Genomic DNA, 13,132 nt, shown 5'->3' on the forward strand with positions numbered 1-13,132 from the left:
AATGTACTTTCTTTTTAATTACGTGTTTTGTTCTTGGTTAGTAGGGGTGAAATCGAGCATTAATTTACTCGTTTTCGTCTAAAAAATCATGTAATAAATGTCTTACATGCATTGCTTCGTACTTAGTTTATCTAATCGCTATTAATTTTGATATATCGATACGTCGATATAATAAATAAATGAGCAAGAAGACAAACTCATTCGCGACGGATAGATTCTAGCAGTTAAGTGGTGGCTCAAAGCCCAGTTCTTTTATTAGAACAGCCAACTTAATGAAAGGAGTCGTCCGAGGTTTTTTATATATATTTATTTTTTTCTTTTAAGATTCTTAAATATTAAAAAATTAAATTTAACACATAATTCTCTTGCATAATCAAAAAGTAAAATCCAAATGACTTGTAGAGTCTTAGCCCGTTTAGATGAAATAAAATGTTTTGATATATGTTATAAAATAAAATGTTTTGATGTATTTATGTATGTTAATCATGTTTTTTTAGTTCAGGATTTTCAGCTTCTAATATACTAATCTCCCGTTTCTCCCCCCCATACTTTCTGCGTTCTCATCTATGCGTGTGCCCAGGTGTTATACGTATGGGTGAGAAACAGTTAGCGTGGGTTTAGTTATAAGTTTTCCCCTATTGGCGGCTGTTATTGTGCTAGTGATTGCACGGTGTACATTGCACCTGTGTGTGCGTATTAGGTGTGTGCATTGTACATCGTTTCGCGATTATTTTTAATTGATCCATCATTCAATACTCGGAATACTACTTGTAGAATCATTTATGGTATGAAAAATACGAATATATTTGTATTTTTATATTTATATTAAATTTTTCAGATTTATTTTTTAAATAAAATCGTTTTGAATAGTAGATTTACCGCATTTATTTGTGGAAACTATGATATACTCGTATATAACTAGTATGCGATATATACTAGTGTATACTTGTATTTTTGCATTAGTCATATTTGCAATAATCATTAGCCTTTGCAGTCGATTACAGCATTGGTACGTACTCCCATAAGTTTAGAAAACACGCGTTTGAACTAGGGTGTCGGAGGTGCCCCGGGGCATGCTCTCTAGTTTAGGATTTTGCACCCTGGTGGTATGTGAGAGAATCGTGGAGTGAGTGGGTGGGTACGTATGTGTATTTGCTCTTTTTAAATATGGGTAATAGGCTGGCAGGTAGCATACTTCTCTGAGCGAATGTGAAAACTTTATTTTTAAGTAGGTAGGATCCAGGAAAGGCACGAGGTTTGCTTCCACTCCGGAGTGGAAATTTCGCCTCCTGGTTTTTACAGAATTGTTACAAATTTATATTATTTCATTCTATTATGCTTGCCTTGTAGATTTATTTTGTAACTCTTCTGTAATCTTTATTATGTATCATGAGATTCAAAGGAATTTGCTACGATTTGAAAGATTTATTTCTATTTCGATTCTATCTCGAACGAGATAGAGTCGAACAAATTCGCAAATACTTTGATCTCCATTTGATACTTAGTTTTAAGTATTATTATATTAGCACTTCGCACAATCGCGATTTTCTCGATTAGAAATATTTGATATTATTCTACATAACGAATGAATGAAATGAAAATATTGCAAGCAAATGCATAACATTTATTGCATTATTTATTTCAATTCAATTTTGTTTTTTGACATTAAAAGTGCGACGTGTTATTAGGTCATCGATAATTATCTGCTTGGACATTCGTTTAATTGTGCTCGGATATATGTCAATGAACTCTATGTTCGTTGATGGTCTACAAGCTTGAATAACTAACGGAAAATGTACATTCATTTTTTAAGAATTAAAAATTACAATCATCTCAAACAAAATACGAGTTAATTTGCAAAAGTAGTATGGAAGATCTTACTCGCGTGTAGAAAATGTCCATTGCAGTTTTCAGGAAATGAAGAAAGAAGAGGCTAAATGCCGAAGGGGCTAATGCCGAAGAGGCCCCCACTTAAATGTGGCTGAAGAGGGCAACTACATAGACTATTGAGTTATTTTCAAAGGTTCAACAATAAGTTCGAACTTTTTGAGAATAGCTTTCTAGTCATTATATTTTATTGTATTACTTTTTTGCTCGTCATTAATTTGTAATTTTAATTGGGGATGACGGACCATTCCATCTCCTTGGGACACCAAATTTGTGTCTGGAAAAGTCGCCAAAAAGATGCATATGTTTTTAGTTACAGTCAGAAATATAAAAATTTTTGTATTATAAAATTTTGAAGCATAAATAACGTTTGGTTAATATTACAGTAATTCCTCTTTTTTGTTTCGTCTTTAAAATTTTTCATTCTGTTCGTATTTATTAAATTTGCAATTTTTTTTTCTATAAAATGCAGTTTGAAAATGTTTCACAATAATTAATAGATATTATTTTTTTTAATGACATAATATTTGTTCTTTTCCTATTTCTATATTTTCATATATTTTATGTAAACGTAAAATCACGCGTTTAAATTTAATTTTATTGCAGCGCTAATTACAGATTTGATAAAAATAAATAATGAATTCAATTGAAAAGTGCATCTGCGAATTGGACGATTTATATATCAGGCTCTTATATCACTTGATTGTATGATTAATATATTTTTCTTTTTGTTGCAGGTGATCATCGTTGGATTTATCATCTACCCATTTTGATTTTCTTACTTTTTAAAATATATATGTATTTACGCATTTTTGAAGGCATACACAAAAACTAAATATTACATATACATTTTTATTTGAAATTCTATACCAAATGTAGTTCTAAATATTTGTGATAGAGAGAAATTATTCCCTTTTTTTATTTATATTGAACGTCAATCATCAACGTTTGTTTTTTTTTTGAAGAATTGTATTCTTTTTTTCTATGTATTATCTTAACCGACACTTAGGCGAGTTAAATAGTATACAACTTTAATTAGTTATACCTCATACATATTTTTATAGTCTATTACAAGTTTGCAAAATTTGTAAAAAATCGAAGAGGGGCCTACCTGACCATCTCTTGATCAGTCTTCAATATATTACAATGAATTATATTTTATTATAGTATCATTTGAAAAGCGAATTTTTTAAATCCAACAAATACCATTCAGGTATCCTATAAATTCAGACTAACATCAATCTTTTCAATGTATTATATTAAATTATATTTTATTATAAGTATACGTCATTTGAAAAGTGAATTAACAAATTCACTAGCAAACTCCTATCCGGCCATATACTCTAGTAACCATAGTTTTTCTTCATAGTTTCAAGTTACCCAAAAGTTTATGGTAATTTCCTAATCGATAGTTGCCCGGCCAACACGAAATACGAAAAGAACGGAATAAAAGTTGTTCGTAAGAAGGAACAAGGATGTTAAAGAAGGAAAAGTATTGAATAAAGGTTACGGACAGAAAGAGAGAGAGAGAAAGGGAGAAAGAGAATCCTTAAGGCGGTTCTATGTTGAAAGCTCGCGTGGCTTCCGCTCGTAGAACTTCAAGCTCTAGCTGTATAATTTCAAGCTTCTACTTGATAAAATCTTGAAACTACTTGCCCACACCCCACTCCCAACCCACCCTTCTACTCCCCTTTGTCCTTTTTTTCTTTTGATCCTGACTCTCTCTTTCTTTCTTTGGAAAACTTTTGAAGACGGTAGCACAGCAGATAAACTTTAACCAAGATACGCCATATCGTAACGTAAATGATTAAAGTATAGCGAAAGGTAATATAAAATGACTCGAGTTTTGTTCCCGCTGATGATTTATCCTGTTGTTCTTTTACATTGTTATTTATTTGGATTTTTTTAATCATATCAACCCTTTGAATGGGGAGCTCGGCTTACGTTTGCAATCGTCGGGGAACGTAATGATCTTTCTATTAATATTTAACTATTTTGATTAAATAAAAGAAAAAGAAAAAAGAATTTCTAGTCAAGGAAGGTAAAAAAAAATTGATAAGCGTATATATGCGTCCTTAGTCAACGCGGATTGCTTCGTTGGACGCATATATACGCCTATAGTACTCTAACGATTAATCGGTCGGACAAATTAACGAAATAATATTTCTCGGTTTGTAATTGTAATATTTATTTTTAATAATTAATAATAATTTAATTTTATACGAAAAACGATCTTGATGATAATAATTAAACTGCAATACGAATTTTTGTTGAATTTGTTGGCAAGTGTCGAGTGTTATCAATGTTCTGTGGTATATATTATTTATTCCTTTATTACTCGTGCAACGATTTAAATCAATAAATAAATAAATTATATAGAAGTAAAAAAGACATTTAATTTGAAATTATAAATTATAACGAATAAATTATCAACGGATTGATATAAATATTATACAACAAATATACCGCGACACATTTGGTATATAAATATTTCTTTATTATATAATAAAAATGTTATTTTAAATATACCACGGGACATTGATGACAATTACATGAAATGTTGCAAGAAATCTCGGTTAAAATCGTTCTCGTATTAATCTTCTTTGAAAAATAACCTCTTTCGTTAAAGCAAACGAATATTGATCGAGTTCTATTTACAATTGGCGACATATTATTAGAAGTTAACCTCATCCTCCTCCTCAATTGGTAGAAAGATATGTTCGTATTAACGTACATGATGTTTGTTCGAATGAGAATAAAAATTTAAATGAAATTCGTACGCGTATCTAAATATATTTTTCATAATAATATGTTGTTTTATATTCGTATGTAAGAAAGAATATATTGATAAAAAAATTATCGAGTTATATTAACAATTGAGGACATATTACTAGATAATAAGTAGTCCACCCCACCCCCCTTAATTGATAAAAAAATGTATATGCATTAACACTGACGTATAATAAAATATAATTGATAATCGTTCGAATAAGAATAGAAATTTAATTGAAATTTTTTCTATCTCTAAATATATTTTTTCAATGATATAATTTATTATACAATTCATAATATCATATAATTCATTTCGATATTTTAATGAAATTTTCTAAACGCATTATATTCAGGATATATCGCGTGTAATATTTATTGGATAAAGTCAACGTTGAATATCGAGTCAATGTTAAAGCTCCCTCTCTCTCTCTCTCTTTCATTCTCGCATATAGAAGATCTAAGGGAATTCAGATAAGCAGAAATCGATGGGTCAGATTGTTAATGCGTAGATATCTATTGGTAATTTGCTCAGTTTCCAGCCGATAGTCGTTCATACGCACAGCTGCTAGTAGTCGACCACGACCAACCGATATGAACTTGCACGAACCTTCGGTAAATTCGACATTCTGGGTCAAGCCAAATGGATTGGATTTGTTCTACTACTACTATGTCCAATTCGATTGCGCACACTGTACCGAGATATTGGAATAGCGCCAATATGATATGACCCACAGCATGAGAGAAAAAGGGAGAGAGAGAGAGAAAGAGAGAGAGAGAGAAAGAGATTCTATGATGATTTTTCTTTTATTTATTGTACATTATATTTTCTATCGACAATCGTTCTCGCAAAAATTCGATACATTTTTTTTCTATCCCCCCCCCTCCCTATCCACCCTGCTCTCTTTCTCTCTCTTAATCTTTTTCACGTTTCCATCCAACGCGTGAATAAAAAGAAAAAAAGAAAAGAAATAACAAACATTCTATAGCATATAGGTGAGATGATGGGGTAGTAGGTGAATTTATCATCGCGTTCGATATAGTTGTACGCGTATGGGTGGATCCCGTAGACGTTTGCTTTCCGAAGAAGCAAGCAACCAACCAACCAACCAGGTATACCTCTACACCCCTCCCCCACTCCCCAACTGCCCCTACTCCTAGGTTCTTTGAAGTCCTAAACATCTATCGATAAAATAAAATAAGTTCGTTTCCCAATCGGCAGACGTTACCAGGGAAAATGGAATATCCATGATAGACGATATCCTTGGAGCTTTCACTCGACAACTTCCTCGAGGGGTATAAAGTATCGGCTGGATATGCATTATGTCGATACACAAATATCGACAGCTAGTGCCTCATGATGTATATCTCCATAATACGCGCCGCTTTATCAGTATCTTTATCAATATATTCTTTCCTACGTAGGAACCCTTTTTTCACGAATACAACTAACGTAACCGTAAGAAAAAAAAAAATATATTTTAAATAAGCGTACGAATTTCATTTATTCTATTCTTATTCGAATATAACCATCGATTCTACTTTTATATATATATGAGCCGTTTATTTTGAAAGTGGCTTAACTCCATTTTTCATTTTTTCCGGTTACCCACGGTAACATGTACAGCTTCAAATTATCTATCAATAAAGCATTTAAAATTTTTTATATTCCGAGTTATATGGTAATTCTGGACACATAAATTTTCAGAGTTAGTTGAATACTGAACCGTTTATTTTGAAAGTGGCCTAACTCCATTAGGAGTAGAGATTTTGGTGTGCTAGAAATGGCATTAAAAAAAATAATTTACTGTTTGTCCCCCGAGAGTATTACAATATTATCAAAAAGTGTCGGAAAGGTAATAACTTTATTGTACATGAAATGAGACAAGAAGATTTTGTATAACAAAATTATTAGAAGACGCAATTTTTAAAAGGGTCAAGAATTCTAACGGAGAATCAATAAACTGGTTAAAAATATGTTGGATGCGTTTTGTCAAAAATGAATAAGATTTTCTATAAGACATCAATGAATGAGAACGAAAATTTGAAAGTCCTGAATTTAATACCACGTCGGGGTAGACCAAGAAAGTTCGAAAATATTGTATTGACACCACTGTATAAAAATATAAGACAAATTACAAGCGCAAAATTCAAGGACATAATTGACTTATTACGATATATACCACCGGAACATCACGATTTCTTTAAATCCCTTTCACATACACAAAATGTAGATGAGTAGAAAATTGTTTTGTAATTTATGTTTGTAAAAAATATTTTGAATCGCATAATTTATGTTTTTAAAGTGTTATAAAGATATGTAAAATAAAATAAGTATTGTTTTTTCGCAATTTGAAGCATCTTAAATTATGTTGAATGGACTTCGGTTCTTTCAAATTTGATAACGAATCTGGTTGTTAATTTTGAAAGTGGCCTAACTCCATTGTTGGTAAGAAAACGCATATTATTCACTTAATAATTGCCATTATTTTAAAAGGAACTGTAAATTGAACACCTTTAGATACACTTAAGCAACATAACTCATTGTTATTCTTTACGTATATTTTTAATTGCATTGAAACGCAAACCTATAAATACCTCAATTTAAGGTTATATGGAGTTAGGCCACTTTCAAAATAAACGGCTCATATATATGTTTAAAAAATATGTTTAATTTATATGTTTAATCTATATAGTAAACAGTTATTCTATTTTTAAGTAAAATAACAATTATTTTTTCAATTGCAATAACATTTAAACGACTTAATTAACGAATCAATTCGTAATTCGCGTATTTTCGGTTTAAACGTTAAATAAAAAAATAAAAAAAACATTATTCTTCTTTAATTTTTATTATCTTCGTCAGCATTTGGACCTACCTCTCGAAATATTTTTGTAAATAAAAGAAAAAGAAAAAGAAAAAAAGAAAAAAAGTAGCTTAATCGAATGAAAGTTTTTTATTCGTAAAACAATTTGCGCATTATTATATTCCAAATAATACAAATAATCTACGTAATCGTCTAAATTTCATTTGATTTATTGTTGTTTGATTTTAAATTTAAATTGAATATTATTTAATTTTTCAATGAAATTGAATGTTGTGTAATTTTTCAATTAAATTTAATTTGAATTAATTTTTATTTATTAATTTTGAAATTTATATGATTTTTAGTAATTATTGTTGTTTAATTTTAAATTTAAATTGAATATTATTTAATTTTTCAATGAAATTGAATGTTGTGTAATTGTTTGATTAAATTAAATTTTAATTAGTTTTATTTATTAATTTTAAAAATTTTTGATTTTTATCGAATATTGTTGTTTAATTTTAAATTAAAATTGAATATTATTTAATTTCTCAATTAAATTGAATGTTGTGTAATTTTTTAATTAAATTTAATTTGAATTAATTTTTTTATAATTTTGAATTTTAGATGATTTTAGTAATATTGTTGTGTAATTTTAAATTTACTGACTATTATTTACTTCTTCAATGAAATTGAATGTTGTGTATGTTGATTACAATTAATTTTAATTAGTTTTCTTAATTTAAAAATTTTTGTTTTTATTGATTTTGTTTTGTTTGATTTTAAATTTATTTGTATATTTTTTGTTTACTTTCAACAACAGAACTAGATGAGATAAGGACGAAAGAAAAAGGTTTTCCGATAGAAACAAGTTGATATAATGTCGGATCAATTATTAGAACTGTAACTATCGTGGGATATTATGGGGGTGTTTGTTCTATGGTTTGATAAGTATAAACCTCTCTTTGTCGGTAACATTTAACAAATGTGTATATCATTGTCCCGTTTATAACCCATCGAGTAACACCAGCATAGGTAACCATTCGCATATCAACCTTTGCGTATGACAGCTAGCACATGCTAATTCAGCCGTAGCATTTTCCTTTGTCACTTCAATTCTCTAATTATAAGTTTGTTAATTAGCAAATGATCATTCCCTAGGAATACCGAAATACTGTTTAAAAGTTTCTACGATTCTGCTACGATCGATGAAATTTTACCTACGAAAGTACATCACTGTGTCCTGGTTTATATATAAAAGAATTTTTAATTTGCATCGTTTATAGATAGAATTCGCCAAGATTAGAATACGTCACGCATTAGAATTATTTTATCTCGTTTGAATAATATTACGATTGAAAATAGTGTAATCATTTTTTTTTCTATTACTTTATTCTGAAATTTGATTTCCTCGCAATTAGTATTGTAATTCGATAGTAGTCGTATGCACAGAGAGGAGGGGAGAGAGAGGGAGGGATCACACGATCATTTTTATCATTCCAATATTATTAGAATTTCTGAAGAATCGTTTTTTTTTAAAGGATTCGTCGAATCCGAACTCCGAATCCGAAAAATAAAATGAACAAAAAAAACTCGATTATTTAATATATAATATGAGATTAATAATACTATCTTTTTTAGAAATAGAACTGAATTTTTTGTATTTATCTCACCGGTAATTTTATTCTTCTCTTTTCTTTTATTTTTTTTATTACAAAAAATCCATTCGCGAACATTCGATTATTTTCAACTGGAATAACCAACCCGAATCCTTAATGGATTGCTATTTCACTAATTCTTTAATATATATTTACATATATATATATATATATATATAAAGAAAGAAAAATAGAAAAGTAAAAAGAATAAGAGAAGCATAAAGAAAAAAAATATTTCTAAGAGCTTTCTTGTTTTATTATTTTTTGTTTTTTTTTTCAAATCCTAATGGATTCCATTTCAGTAACCCTTTAATATTATTACGATGATTATTTTTGTCTCTAGTTTATTATTTAAATATTTAATATATTTAAATAATATATAATATATAAAATTAATATATTTAAATATTTAATATATTAAATCTAGTTTATTATTTAAATATTTATTTTATATATATATATATTATATATATATATATATATATATATAATAAAATAAATAAAAAAAGAATAAGAGAAGAATAAAGAAAAAAAAATATTTCGAAGTGCTTTCTTGCTTTTTTTTTTTTTTCTTTTTTTTTTTGAATTCTTTTTCTTCCCCCCTCCCTCCTCCCTTGTCATTTTGCCGTGCCAGCAGAAAAGGTGAATCTAATAAGATGCGTAGCAAGGCGCCGAGCCATGCAGTTTTCCAGCTACAGCTGCCGGATGCTAATTGCTAGGCGCCCCCGGAAATTATAATTAGACTGCGCAATCAGCGACGACGCGAGATTTCCCCCAACAGGGATGGGATGTGTCTTAACGAACGCCGTCGGCAGAACAAAATGAGAAAGAGCCACAAAGGCACGGCCCTGACCCTTCTTTCTATCTTTTTCTTTTTTTTTTTTATTTTTCCTTTTTCTTCTTTTTTCTCCTTCTTTTCCTTTCTTTTTGTTTTTTTTTTCCTTTTTATTATTTTTATTTTTATTCTTTGACCCTTATACAGCAGCAGCTCTTCCTCTTTTTAAAGGGAGGGGTAGGTGAAAGAAAAAAAAAAAAAAAAAAAAAAGAGAAAAAACCAACAAGAAAGATGAAAACCTTTCGAGTCTAAAGCACACCGCGACGTGTACTTTCTTTTATTTTTTTTTTTATTTTTCTTTTTATTTTTTTTCCAAATTTTCCTTTGAACGCGTTCACGTACTGAGAGAATCGTTAAAATTCATCTCTCCAAGAATTTTTATCATTTCGTTAGATATTTTTTTTCTCCTTTCTTTCTTTATTTCTTTCTTTCTTTCTTTCCTCTTCGAATTACAAAGGCCTCGAGTGTGTATGAGTACTGCTTATTTTTAGAAATGAAATTTTGTCCTCCACTCTTCCCAAGATTATAATAAATCTGTAACCCTTATATGAGAGTTAATTGTAAATTTAAAAGGGTAAGTTAATCGGTAAAGAGGTTTTTCAGTAGTAAGTTATCGTAGCTTTGTTAAAGTTTCAAAAGGGTCGTGGTGGAACTAAGAAGGATCCATCTCTAGGCAACAAGCAAACTAGTAAATAATAATACGTTAAAGTACCACGAGTAGACGTAGGATAAATTAATGGCATGTACAATGTTCGTATTACAGTAAACCAGTACCATCTCTAGAACGTAGTAAGTAAATCTATGTTCATATTGCTCAAAGGGCTTTAACCGGGACGAATAAGACATTTTATTTTTCGAATCAAGTATTTCAACACCAAAGTAGTTACCGAAAACTTAAGCGATTATTAACGTCCAAGGTACTTCGCTAGATCGTAAATATGAAAAGTTGTAAAGTGTAAAGTTCCTTCGTGGAATGCAGTAGTTGCTGCTACTGCTGCTGCTGCTTGCAGAAAACACACACGCGCTCGTGTAAACGCAAACATACATAACCCATACATACATTTGTGTATACACACTCAAAATCACGTTTACTTACTCATGAATTATCTAATTGGAATTTGTTTCCCGTTGAGGCAAACTTTATCAACGAAAGTTATCATCAAACTCCAATTTCTTTCATCGAGAAAATCAGAAATCTGTTTCTTCGGGAATTCGCAGGAAAGTATGTAACTCGATGGATGAAATCGTGAAATTGAAAAGTCGTAGTGTTAGATGATATTAAGATAACTATTAGATTGGTAATTGAGTTCCCACCGTTTTTTTTTCTTTTCTTTTTTTAATTCTAACATTCCACGTGTCATTAAAATATGTTTTCAATCATTCGCGAAAGAGGATGTTTTGTTCTAACCGAATCTACGTTTCGCTTATATTTTTTAATATTCATTTTCAAATTATATTTATCAGAAATGATTATTCGATTAAAAATAAAATTGTAAAAAATGTTTAACAAAATAACGTGGACTTACAATTAATTACCAATCCAATAATTAATAGGAGGACAAATTTTACAGTCAAATTTGCTTCGCAGTATAATCCATTATTTTTAATAATTAAACGCATAGATGAGTTTTATTTAAGATTGTAAACGTAAAAAAAAGAAAAATAAGTCAATGAAAAAGGTAAAAGGAAAAGGGGAGTGTCTTGTTAAGGTACCTATAATACCAATGTGAATTACAGTCTCTTATTCGCAAACAGTCTTGTTAACCTTCTTCTTGTCATCTCATCCATCCCCTCTTGTCTTTCATCATGGAACTCGAACCATCCTGCGGTCTTCTTCTTCTTCTTCCTCTTCTTCTTCTTCTAGTTCTTCTTCTAGTTCTTCTACTACTATTACACTTTGTCTTGAACTTTTTCTTCTTATTCTTCTATCTCTAGTCTTAACCTCTTGACGACAACGAGACAAGACACTCCTTACTGTTTCACTCAATCTTCCTTTTTATTTCTTTATTTCTATCTTCCTTCTTTCTTTCCTTTCTTTATTTATTTCTTTCTTTCTCTCTTATTCTCCCCGATGTTCGTTGAAAATACCCATCTTCTATCTTTGGTCTGTGGATTGTCGATTCTCTTCAGAAAACTAGCTCTAATTTCCGCTTTCGAGAAAAGGCACTTTTGGTCAAACTTTCTTCAAGGGCTCTCGAAACTCGACCCTTTGTAGGAGTTACTACGTTGGCGCCATCATGCCTTCTTCTTCTTCTTCTTCTTCTTCTTCTTATCCTATCCTCCTACTTCTTCTGATCCTCCTACAACCCAACCATCGTCGGTAACATTTTCTCTTCAGACATTTTCACAACAGTTTTGGGATACTTTGCCAAAGATTTTCTCTATTTTTCTTTTTTTTCTTGCTTTTCTTTTCGATTTTAAACGTTTATTCGTTTATATCGTTATTATTCTTTATTCTTTTACGATATCTCGATGTTTACTTCGAACGAAAGTAAATTTACTTTTTGTTTTTAGGATATATAAGTAGTAGTAGTAATAGTAGTAGTAGGAGTAGGTACTAGTTACAGATAGAAAGGAATTGATTAACTTGAAGATAATTGCGTCATTAACACGCAAATTGAAAGCAGAACGTATATAGCTAAGAGTTTCTAAGGAACTTTTTAAACAACGATAAACAACTTTGAACACGCTCCTTTCTAATAAGTTCTTTTTAGAAACATTAAGGATGTAATATTAACTTTTAAATATTACGAGCGATACGAAATTTATATCTCGATATTAATTGAAATTTTATTAATTTACTATTTGCTTTTATTTCAAAAATAAATACTATGTTTCTATTTTATTTCTGAAAATATTTTGAAAAGATTCTAATTATTCAAATTCAGTACAAATAAAGACAGTAATTCGACTAAATTTAATACGGTAAAAAATTGAAATGTAACAAATAACAGGTCATGAAATGTAAGAAACATATGAACAAGGTTAAATAAAAGAGAGAAAGAACAGATTCAGGTTTAGGATTAGGCTGGATAGGGTATAAGGTGTGCAAGAGTTAAATTCCAATCATTTCTATTAGTTGCACTTAAAAATAAATACTATATTCAATTAGATCCATTACAATCTTAAACAGATTCTAATAAATAATCAAAAACACTGATGCGAGTAAATTAATG

The sequence above is a fragment of the Polistes fuscatus genome, unplaced genomic scaffold (genome assembly GCF_010416935.1).
Source record: "Polistes fuscatus isolate 324 unplaced genomic scaffold, CU_Pfus_HIC Scaffold17, whole genome shotgun sequence".
Taxonomy (NCBI): domain Eukaryota; kingdom Metazoa; phylum Arthropoda; class Insecta; order Hymenoptera; family Vespidae; genus Polistes; species Polistes fuscatus.